The 12,246-nt window shown below is 36.1% G+C and overlaps 1 protein-coding gene across 1 annotated transcript in view; it reads left to right on the top strand.

The window, feature by feature from the left end:
* Positions 1 to 12,246, top strand: part of LOC122402688 (solute carrier organic anion transporter family member 74D) — a 182,393-nt gene that overhangs the window by 25,180 nt on the left and 144,967 nt on the right. The window lies entirely within an intron of this gene.

Raw genomic sequence — 12,246 nt, 5'->3', positions numbered from 1 at the left:
TTGTCTACTTATATGTCAAGATTTAATCGATAAACGTTTGACGATCGGTGTAAAACAATAGAACCGGTTCATTTTTAACGCACTTCAAGGGTTTCTGTTGGAATTTTTTTAGTAAACTCGGGAATTCTTAGCTAATTGATACAATGCCACGTGGCAGCTAGCTTAATGAACAAGAGCAAGGTGCAATTTCAGCGTACAGAGAGCAGAAAATGGGGATACGTGAAATCACACGTAAACTCGGGCGATCTCATAAAGTTGTACTGAATTTTTTACGCGATCCTACTAAGTATGGGAAAAATAAGAAAGGGGGACCTAAGAAGAAGTTATCCCCTCGTACTGAAAGGCAAATTGCTAAAGTTGCGAGTAATTCGTTAAAAATCTGTAAACAAATTGCGAAGGAATGTGATCTCGGCGTTTCTCGTTGGACTGTCCAACGAGTCCTTAAACATAATTCAAACATTATAAGACAAAAAATGATGTCTGCACCTACACTTCTGAAACGTCACGAAATAATCAGGCTTGAATACGCACGAGAAAACATGAACAGCAATTGGAATAATGTAAGTTAAGTTTAGACATTCGTAAATTGAGATTTTAGCTTCGTATTCCATATTCTTTGCTCAACTTAGGTTATTTTCTCTGACGAAAAAAAATTCAATTTGGACGGTCCGGATGGATTTAATTCATATTGGAAGGACCTTCGTAAAGAACAAAAATACTTTTCGAAACGTAATTTCGGTGGAGGGACACTTATCGTGTGAGGTGCATTCTGCTCCTGTGTCAAGCTCAGATTAGCTTTTCCAACTACACGGATTAATAGTTTGGAGTATATTGGAATACTCGAAAATCATTTATTGCCTTTTATTCGTGCAAACAATCACATTTCATGGACTTATCAACAAGATAATGCTCCGATCCATAATATCCGACAAACCACAGTTTGAAACGTTTGATGTCAATGTATTGGTCTGCATGCTCCCCGGACCAAAATTGAAAACCTATGGGGTATCATGGTACGGCATATTTATGGAAATAATCGACAATTTTCGAACATTTCGGAGCTAAAAACAGCAGTTAATGAAGCGTGGAATCAAATTAGCGAAGAAACTTTGAAAAAACTCATTACAAGTACGAACAATCGTATTTTTGAATTAATACATAAAAAAGGAGGTCCCACTCATTATCGAAACTGCTCACTTTAATAAACTGAATTAGAAATTTAACACTTTATAGCCATTTAACCTTATTATTACGTTTCAAATACATTGGTGCTATAGTTATGCACCATTGCAATATTTCATTTATTATTATACTTCGTGTTAAATAAATGTTATTTTTCTATTTTTTCCATTGATTATAATTTCTTTCTAGTTCTTTTCACGTGGTATTATTAACATTTAGAAACCATTAGTTACAACTACAAAACTCTTGAAACTTATAGTGGTGCTATAGTTATGCTCCACAGTGTATGTATGTGCCTACCTACTTTCGTGATCGCAGCCAGAGATCGACAAATATTATTCCAATAACAAAATACGAATACACGAAAACTCTTCTCTTCTTCTTTATTTTGAATTCGTTATCCGAAATTTGGTATCTGGTTGAAAATGTTGTCTATCTCCTAAATCGTAAGGAATTATTACTCGTAGGATCGACCATAAAAATGTTGTAATTGATATTCCAAAAGGAGGCTCGAATTCTAGAAAGAAATATTTTACAATGAAGAAATAAAAATTCAAGTGTTCGATATACCTTCGTCTTATTCGTAATTTATTATTCGAAGAGAATTTAACCCGCCTCTGGTTGCCAAAGCATGCCGTTTCTTTTCGTTATTCCTCGGCGTAGCTAGAACCTACGATCCCTGTACGCATATTAAAATACACGTGTACACATGTCACGTGTAGGCGTGAAAATCATCGCGAAGAACACGGCTAGATAGCAATGCCTGTATTTAACACCCCTAATTTAGCGAGTAGAGGTGTCCTTGCACCGGGGATGGAATGTTTATAGCAAGGACAGCCAGGTCACTCCAAGTTTCACTCGAACTCGATTAAATTTAGTCGTAGAAATAAACGAAACGCTGCTCGATCGATCGATCGATCGATCGACGGCGATCCTCTGTAATAGAGAAGGAAGAGAGAGGTGTATAACTGGGCATCTAGCAGGGGCGTACCGGCGCTGGAATATCAATCGGGCTGGCGCGGTGGGGCGAATCGTTAATAGCAAAACGAGGAAAGAGAAGGAGAAGGAGAAGGAGAAGGAGAAGGAGGAGGAGGAGAGAGAAAGATGGATAGAGTAGACGGTCGTGCGCGAGTTACAGGCTCGCGCGAAACAGAATTCCCCGGGGCTGCGAGAGCGTAACCACGTAAGGCGTATCGGGCGCGAGGCCACCGGTGCATTGTCATCTTCCCACACGCGATGCACCAGAGACACAGCCGGTGGTAGCTTTTCTGCCATGTTACCGAGTCCACAACCGGGGAAAACACTTGGTTCTGCCGTCGATAACCTGGTTTCGTTCCCGCCAATTCACGGTCACAGCCTCCCAACACCCCTTCCTCGATTTCATTTTTCCCCACTCCCTCCAACAACTAAATTATGTATCTACAAATATTCCCTTCGCTCCTAAATTAATCATTAATAGATTTTTTTAACCGATATATTCCGACGAGCCAAGTCGCGCGCGCAGTTTACAAATTAATCAAATATAAATGTATATTTGTATAAATACCGATGACAAAAATAGATTTTTCTTCTATTTCTGAATAATTCGATTTAATGACAAAAAGGATTCTTGGAGGGCTATTCTTAGAAATAGTTTAGAAATTAATCAAATATAAATGAATTTTATTTCGAAATAATCAAAGAATTTTAGATAGTAGATAACCTAGTTTACGAATTATTACCGACGACAGAAATAGATTTTTCTTCTATTTCTGAATAATTCGATTTAATGACAAATAAGGAATTCTTGGAGAATTCTCAGAAATCATTTTTAACCAACGTGAACTTGTGAAAGTAAACACAATAGTATATTAGAAATGATAAGAACTTAGATTAAAGATCTTCGGAATAAATTCATGTAATAATTAGTACATGACTGAATCGCGATCTTAAAATTTCTTCGATTTTATCAACGTATTAATTCAGCTGCGTTTTAGAATATTGACACCAGCTGACGATTAAATCACCTTCGTGTAATGGCTGTCCAATGTTTAAAAAACAGACGAAACTTGATAGTTTAGTCAACCTCACATAATCTACAATGTTATTTTATTATATTCACTGTATAACAATTTTTTTAAGAAGATTTAGATTGTTAAAAAACTGAAGAATATTAAATTAAAATTTGATTACTTTCAAATGTTTTTTGGGGGAATAGTAGTTGTGGTCCAGTAAACGAAATCGAAATGAAACGAATAAGCAGGAAAATTGTGGCCAAGATGATTTATCGAAAGTGTAAAAGTTGTAAAAGTGTAAGATCGGAAATAATGAATGGTTGATTTCGTAAGTTTTTGCGAAACCGTGAATATCTGGTCGTTTATTCGCGGCAGAGGGCTCCGAACACGTAATACTTTCATCCACTTTCCCCGAGGTCGAGGTGTTTCTTGCAAAACTTTTTAAAGCACTCTCTCCCCGTCTGTTGGCTGGTTGCTTTCCATCTATAGTAATTTCTACGTAGATCACGCTTCCTTTCTCTCTGCCGCCGCGTCACACCGCGACGAGGCAGCCTCGTGGCCGGGATATATCGATCGTTAAATTACGAGAACATTATGTTCGACGAGGAAACACGAACACCAATGCTGATAGTTCTCTGTTCGAAGTGTAGCCGGATTCACGGGCACGTGGGAATCACGTGCACACGTGAAATTAAGGTTGTCAGGTTTCTACACGTGACGTTATCTCACGTGATATTTATACACGGTAACACGTGTTTCAACTACTGTTCCTTATTTCACGTGCATTTAGAGTCTTTTAACGATTATCCTATTTTAATACACACGCTCATTTTCACCTGTTGATCGTTTCTTATTTCTCTTATATTTTTATGCATTTTTTATTTCATTAGAGAATTGTTACATATTCTTTAGAAAGTTTGGAACGTCGTATAAATTTCAATTCTATTCCAAAGATTTAATTACTTCTAATCTTATTACAGAAATTATTTGTTGTGCGAAAAAGTGTTTCAGATAAAAATTGCATGGTTTTTAGAAGGACATATAGTGCTCTAATCGGTTTTATGCTATTTTGTATTTTTATCACATATCATGTATACATATGTGAAGGACACTTTTAATTTTTTAAATGGAATGGTTAATAGTTTTCTCAGAATTTCGATAAAACATTAAATTCTACATAAAAAAGTTATATTATACCAAATAGAATCTGAAAAAAATAAATTTCTTCGTATTAAAAAATTTGACTGTGTGATCTTATTATCTATTACGATAAATGAATTTTGTTAATTTGTTAAAAAGGAAAATATAACAACGACTGATATGTGGAAATAACAGTGCATGTTGAAATGTGCAGAATTTTAAATACGCTTTAAATAAAAGGCATTGCTATCTAGCCGTGTTCTTCGCGATGATTTTCACGCCTACACGTGACATGTGTACACGTGTATTTTAATATGCGTACAGGGATCGTAGGTTCTAGCTACGCCGAGGAATAACGAAAAGAAACGGCATGCTTTGGCAACCAGAGGCGGGTTAAATTCTCTTCGAATAATAAATTACGAATAAGACGAAGGTATATCGAACACTTGAATTTTTATTTCTTCATTGTAAAATATTTCTTTCTAGAATTCGAGCCTCCTTTTGGAATATCAATTACAACATTTTTATGGTCGATCCTACAAGTAATAATTCCTTACGATTTAGGAGATAGACAACATTTTCAACCAGATACCAAATTTCGGATAACGAATTAAAAATAAAGAAGAAGAGAAGAGTTTTCGTGTATTCGTATTTTGTTATTGGAATAAAATATTGTCGATCTCTGGCTGCGATCACGAAAGTAGGTAGGCACATACATACACTGTGGAGCATAACTATAGCACCACTATAATTTTCAAGAGTTTTGTAGTAGTAACTAATGATTTCTAAATGTTAATAATACCACGTGAAAAGGACTAGAAAGAAATTATAATCAATGGAAAAAATACAAAAATAACATTTATTTAATACGAACTATAATAATAAATGAAATATTGCAATGGTGCATAACTATAGCACCAATGTATTTGGAACGTAATAATAAGGTTAAATGGCTATAAAGTGTTAAATTTCTAATTCAGTTTATTAAAGCGAGCAGTTTCGATAATGAGTGGGACCTCTTTTTTTATGTATTAATTCAAAAATACGATTGTTCGTACTTGTAATGAGTTTTTTCAAAGTTTCTTCGCTAATTTGATTCCACGCTTCATTAACTGCTGTTTTTAGCTCCGAAATGTTCGAAAATTGTCGATTATTTCCATAAATATGCCGTACCATGATACCCCATAGGTTTTCAATTTTGGTCCGGGGAGCACGCAGACCAATACATTGACATCAAACGTTTCAAACTGTGGTTTGTCGGATATTATGGATCGGAGCATTATCTTGTCGATAAGTCCATGAAATGTGATTGTTTGCACGAATAAAAGGCAATAAATGATTTTCGAGTATTCCAATATACTCCGCGCTATTAATTCGTGTAGTTGGAAAAGCTAATCTGAGCTTGCCACAGGAGCAGAATGCACCCCACACGATAAGTGTCCCTCCACCGAAATTACGTTTCGAAAAGTATTTTTGTTCTTTACGAAGCTCCCTCCAATATGAATCAAATCCATCTGGACCGTCCAAATTGAATTTTTTTTCGTCAGAGAAAATAACCTAAGTTGAGCAAAGAATATCGAATATGAAGCTAAAATCTCGATTTATGAATGTCTAAACTTAACTTACATTATTCCAATTGCTGTCCATGTTTTCTCGTGCGTATTCAAGCCTGATTATTTCGTGACGTTTCAGAAGTGTAGGTGCAGACATCATTTTTTGTCTTATGATGTTTGAATTATGTTTAAGGACACGTTGGACAGTCCAACGAGAAACGCCGAGATCACATTCCTTCGCAATTTCTTTACAGCTTTTTAACGAATTGCTCGCAACTTTAGCAATTTGCCTTTCAGTACGAGGGGATAACTTCTTCTTAGGTCCCCCTTTCTTATTTTTCCCATACTTAGTAGGATCGCGTAAAAAATTCAGTACAACTTTATGAGATCGGCCGAGTTCACGTGCGATTTCACGTATCCCCATTTTTTGCTCTCTGTACGCTGAAATTGCACCTTGCTCTTGTTCATTAAGCTAGCTGCCACGTGGCATTGTATCAATTAGCTAAGAATTTCCGAGTTTACTAAAAAAATTCCAACAGAAACCCTTGAAGTGCGTTAAAAATGAACCGGTTCTATTGTTTTGCACCGATCGTCAAACGTTTATCGATTAAATCTTGACATATAAGTAGACAACTTCAATGAATTTCACCTAAAATCCATTATTTACAATGCTTTTTCATGCCATATAATTGGTTGTTTCAAATTATTTTCTTACAGGTCGGAAATGTTAAAAATGTTAGTGGTGCTATAGTTATGCTCCGCAGTGTATGTACATATAGCCTTAGTGGGTGATATTTTTCAAAATGGATGTTTCACGTATTTAATATTTCACAAAAACGCTGTCCGTCGCGATATCCTTCGTAACAAAGCTGCCATTTATTTGCTATAAAATTAGCATCGTAATGTTCCCATGGCATTGATAACGTCACATTGTAACGCTTCGTCTTGAAGCACTTTTTCTTTGCAATTCTGTCGCACTCTCGGCGCGAGTGTATCCTGTTCAATCATTTCAGGCGGACATTTATGATTTTTTTATTCCTTCGACGTTAAGTGGGTCGACTTTCATCATTTGCGATAATAAAAAAGGGAAACGTAAAATATGGCCAAAGTCCTCGGTTAATTTAAATATTATTTTTACGTTAGATTCGCATATTTGTGAGAAGTCGATAGACTTTTAAGATTTCAGAAACGTGTTTCAACTAATACTTGGCGGACAAGGAACATCGCCTAAGCGATACATGTCGATTTTAATAAAACTCTGCATTTTTTTCTAGTGGAAATTACAGATCAAGGTGGGCAATTATCTTTAAAAAATTAACGATTGGAAATTTAATCGGTGCTTTGAAAAAAACGATTGGAATTAAGCAATAATCATAAAGAAGAAAATCAAAATAGTCAAGCAAATGTTTCAGGGTTATTCTCATGAAACAGTTAGAGCAAATTATAAAAATTATCATTTCATAATTAACTAATGAAAAACCGAAAATTATCTTAAGTGATAGACAAGTACTAGGTTACAATCATCGTTTATATAAGTTATCAAACATATTTTAATTAATAAAGATACAAACGGAGTGTATAAATCAATAAATAAATTAAATATAAAAGAATAAGTAAAAGTGGAAAACAGTGGATCTCGATAAACGAAATAGTTCAAAAATTGAATAGTACCATGTGCATAATATGAAAGTGTATAAACACAAACTTATGATATAGTAAAAATTATATAACGAATAAAATTGTGATAAGATCAGTTTTCATGGGGGCGCTAATTAAGGATTATAGCAAAGTTTCGTAAAGTGTTGGAATTACCCTAAGCTAGCCTACTTGATTGCAAAAGCATATTGCAATTGTTCCAAAATTGATAATGTGTGAGTAGAGTAAACACGTGGCTGAATTCTGAGCGAGATAAATCAGTTCTAAGAAATAGGTCATAAACGAGCCGCCAGAGGGTTAAAACGGGAAAAGGGGCGGGGAAACGGGAAAATCGCGTCGGTGAGAACGAGACCAGAGACGACGAGGAACGTTTTTCGGCGAGTCGAGTGACGCGATTGGACTAGCGGCGACGTAAAAGAAGAAGAAGAAAGTGGTGGTGGTGGTGGTGGCGATGGAAGAGGTGGAGGAAAATGAAGTGGGGGCGGAGGGGAGATTCACAATAGCTCAACTCTGGAATGAGGAAGTTGCGTACAAGACGACACCGCGGGAATACTAAAGTCTAGGTTACTAATAGTTGGTTACTTTGCGTATTCCAGCCTCATAGGCTCTCGCGCGAGGTGGAGCTTCTTGGTATCGTGTTTGTGTGCTAAGTCAGTTTGTATCGGCGCCATTTGTCCCTGCGTTATGCATCGACTAACAAGGAACGCTCGTGAACGGTCCCGGCTTCGATTTATTATATGGACCGTTTATTTCGAAAGTGGTGCAAGTCCATTTTCTCTTGTTTCCAGAAAATTCAAGGTTAACATATCTGTTAATTAAAAAATTTAGGCAAATTATATGAAGTCTGGCAATGTTTCTACTGTTTTATCAATATGTAATTTGGTTATAGAAATTTGTTTTAGGCGTATTTTACTAAAATGATCTATAGTTACGGGCTGCAAATGGACTTGCACCACTTTCAAAATCAGACAATTGTAAAAGTCGTTTAAATTCAATTTTGTTCAGTTCTGAAAAAGAACGTATGTATTACTTTTGGTTGTTTTATGGGCCTATAAAGTTTCATCTAAATCGAAGTCGGATCGTTCGTGGGCCCTTCCTTGTGTCGAGGAACTGTCGCATCGCTGCTCTTCTTATTTCGTGCTCCTCTCTGACCCGTCACGGCCGTTGATTTGCGATTCGCTTCTGGGAATGAATGGCCACTGGGACTGGGTCAAGAATTACTCCGGTCGAGCTGGATTTTCCAACACCCAACACAATCCTGTATCCTGCGAGATGCTAGCAAAAATAAGTTATCTTCTATTAGAAAATTTCACGTTAATCAACGTGACTGTTCGTACAACGTAGCAACTTTGTTTACGACTGCTGGTTATATTGGTAAACACAGTTCTTGTTAGATGCCAGGTATCATCAACCAACCGAGAATAAGCTTGGTAAATGTAAAGTCGTACATGAGAAAGCTTATACTTTCGCGATGTTTTTGGTAAAATGTATCTCTGGTGTCTCGGTAATTACTTATTTTAGACTCTATTTGGTATTAGGCCTTTTTATGTAGAATCTGATGGTTTAAAATATTAATCATTCTATTTAAAAAACTGAACGTGACCTCAAAATAACGTAAGATCGATTACACTACTATACATGTATATCTACCTAAAAACCACACAACATTTATGCGAAACTTTATGCAGTATATTTAAACACTATTGGAAGGTATACAAAAAAATTGGCTATTACATATTTATTTGTAAAAATAAATTTCGAAAATCAACTGATTTTGAACGATGGGGAATCGGAAAGAGCCTGGTTGTTTCTTGGATTCATGAATTATTAGCGAGGCCTTGGCAGCGATTTCTCCTCGAAATGACAATGAATTCGTGAGATACCGCCTTTTTTTTTCTCCGAGATATCGATTTCGCAATATGTACTTGGAATCGCGCTGAGAACGGAATCGGGTCGCTATATTTAGAGGAGATTTTTCGTACGATGTATGCGATTTTTGTTGCCTCGATCGATGTCAGAGACAAATTAACGTTCCATCGTACATAGGTTAGCGAATGTTTTCTTTAACCCTTTTAGTGCCGAACGACGATATATCCAGACCTAACCCAGACCAAGGTGCCTAAATTTTTCGACGAAAAAAAAACATTTCAAATCGGTCTGGAATAATTATTTTTATTTGCAGGGATCAATTACAATCATTTTTGGTCATTAGACATACCCTCAAAATCCTACCCACTTTTGAGAAAAAAATTCGAGAAGGTGTGAAATTTTTCGACAAAATTAAAAAATTTCAGATCGTTCTAAAAAAATTATTTTTGATTGCAGGGGTCAATTATAATCATTTTTGGTCAATATACATACCCACGAAATCCTACGCACTTTCGAGAAAAAAATTCTTTACCGAAAATCTAATGTGAGGCCCAGAATGCTTCCTTGAAATTTCATGGGAATCTTTAAAATGTCATAACTTTTGAACGGATGGGAGGATTTTAATGTTTCAAAAGGCAAACAACGCGTATTTTAGTGAAGAATATGTAGAAATTGTAAAAATATTCGAAAACTTATACCTTAACCCCGTAAAATGAGAAAAACCTCATAAAACTGGCCCAATCTTCAAACGTCCATAATTTCTATAATAGTGAATGTATTCCATTGAAATTTAGTATGGGAGTAGAGCTCATGGATACCTACAAAAATGTACTAAACAAAATTTCCGTAGGACGTCAAACAAATTTATTAAAAATGGAAAACGAAATTTTAAGAAAAATCGACTCTTAATTTTTCAGGGAAAATGAAAGGTTTCAAATCATTCTGGAAAAAATATTTTCAGTTGCATAGGTCAGTTACAATCATTTTTGGTTAATAAACATACCCCCAAAATCCTAACCATTTTCGAGAAAAAAATTCGAGAATGTATGAAATTTTTCGACAAAATTCAAAATTTCGAATCGTTTTGAAAAAATTATTTTCGGTTTCGGGGGTCAATTACAATCATTTTTGGCGAATAGACATACCCTCGAAATCCTGCGCGTTTTCGAGAAAAAAATTCAGTACAGGTTCCTGTTTAAACGTTAATAACATTTTAACAAAGCCTCATCATATTTTGAATTGATTGTTTATTAAAAATTCATTGGAAATCAAATACTTATACTTTATGCTTCGTGACCTACATAAAACTGTGATCAAACAATGATTATTCTTATGTGTAAATATTGTTTGTAGAAGAGAAACTTGTTTCTATGCTTTTTATCATATTTTATAATTATGTTATTTATATGATTTGCAATAAATATTGAAATGCAATTGCCATTACTTTATTCTTTCTTTATTTCGTAATATGGTGCTTTTTGAATTTTGTAAATATCATTGTTAGTTTGGTTTTTATGAGCTTTTTCTCTAACCATAAGAAACTCGTGAAATTGGCTCGGTATTGTTCTCATAGGCAGCCGTTTTTCGCTCGGCACTAAAAGGGTTAAAAACGCGGAAAATGTCGTCGCAAATCACGTTGTAAATGTCACCTCATATCTATCGCACTCGATAGAATTTCTCGGAATTCCAACGGAATATTTGCGGAATATGGTCTCTGTTTTGTCACTGTTCTTATCGAGACATCGAGTTTCTCAGCGTGAATCGGATGAAATAATTTTTTGTATCGATTATCGATATTATTGTTTACCGTATAAACGCAGGCAGGAGTCTGGAAGCTGGACTGCGAGCGGCTGTACCGAGGCCAAACCATTATATCGATATCGTTTGTATCAATCGTCGATGATTGGCTTTCTTTCGTCTCTCAACTTTCTTTCCCATTCCCGGGTCAGGAGCTGTCGGGTCTCCCCGACGCAACGGGGGAGAGGTCAAAGCAAACAGGTGAATCAGACTCGTTAAGCGATTCGCCCTTGGCCCTCGTCCTGGCGGATGATTCGCTTCATTAAATCGATTGTGTTTCAATCTGGCCGCGCTAACTAGCCAGGGCCCGGGCCAGACGTGCTCGCGAGCATCTCGTTCGCGCTCTGGCTGATCGTGCTGACCTACATGCCCGTCCAAAATAATCTGACACTGCCGGCAAGACCTTAACCGCGACCTCCGCTGGAACAGATCGAAGAATCTCCTTCGCGGAATCCTTCGATCGTGTCTGGGCTTCGGTTAAACTCTTTCCACCATTTTTACTACACCGAACACATTCGTACACATTCAAGGAGGTACCTGCTGATCGATAACCGTTACATGTCTTGGACTTGATCGTATTGCAGCCAAAAGTGGACAAAACTGAGAACGAGAGTGAAATAGAAAGAATTGAAATCTACATTGTATATTATGCTAGGTCAACTTGCCTCTACGTATATGTAGTGTGCAAGTTGACTTGTCAAGAAAGTGTAAACTTGTACTCGAACTGATAGTGTCAACGCGTTCTAACATATTATGTAAGTGTACTTGACCACATCAAACGACATTCTCAGACATATTTATCTAATTAGTTTTTTAATTAATATTTTTAAAATCCTCGATCAACAAATTGTTATTCTTGATGTGCGTGTTATTTTTACCTCTAGAACCTCACTTGAATTCTCGAGAAAACTCAATTGAACTAAAAAGGTGATATATTGCAACGACTAGTCTTTTAACACCAACAACAGATAATATAAATTAAATAAATAACGACGCTTAATGCTGAAAGCACGAAAGACATATAAAAAATCGGTATTATTCATGTTATTGTTTAT

Source organism: Colletes gigas, unplaced genomic scaffold (genome assembly GCF_013123115.1).
Source record: "Colletes gigas isolate AHSC1104 unplaced genomic scaffold, ASM1312311v1 Colletes_gigas_Sc00038, whole genome shotgun sequence".
Lineage (NCBI taxonomy): Eukaryota > Metazoa > Arthropoda > Insecta > Hymenoptera > Colletidae > Colletes > Colletes gigas.
Note: the sequence above shows the minus strand (reverse complement) of the source record. Positions and strands in the feature narration are given on the sequence as shown.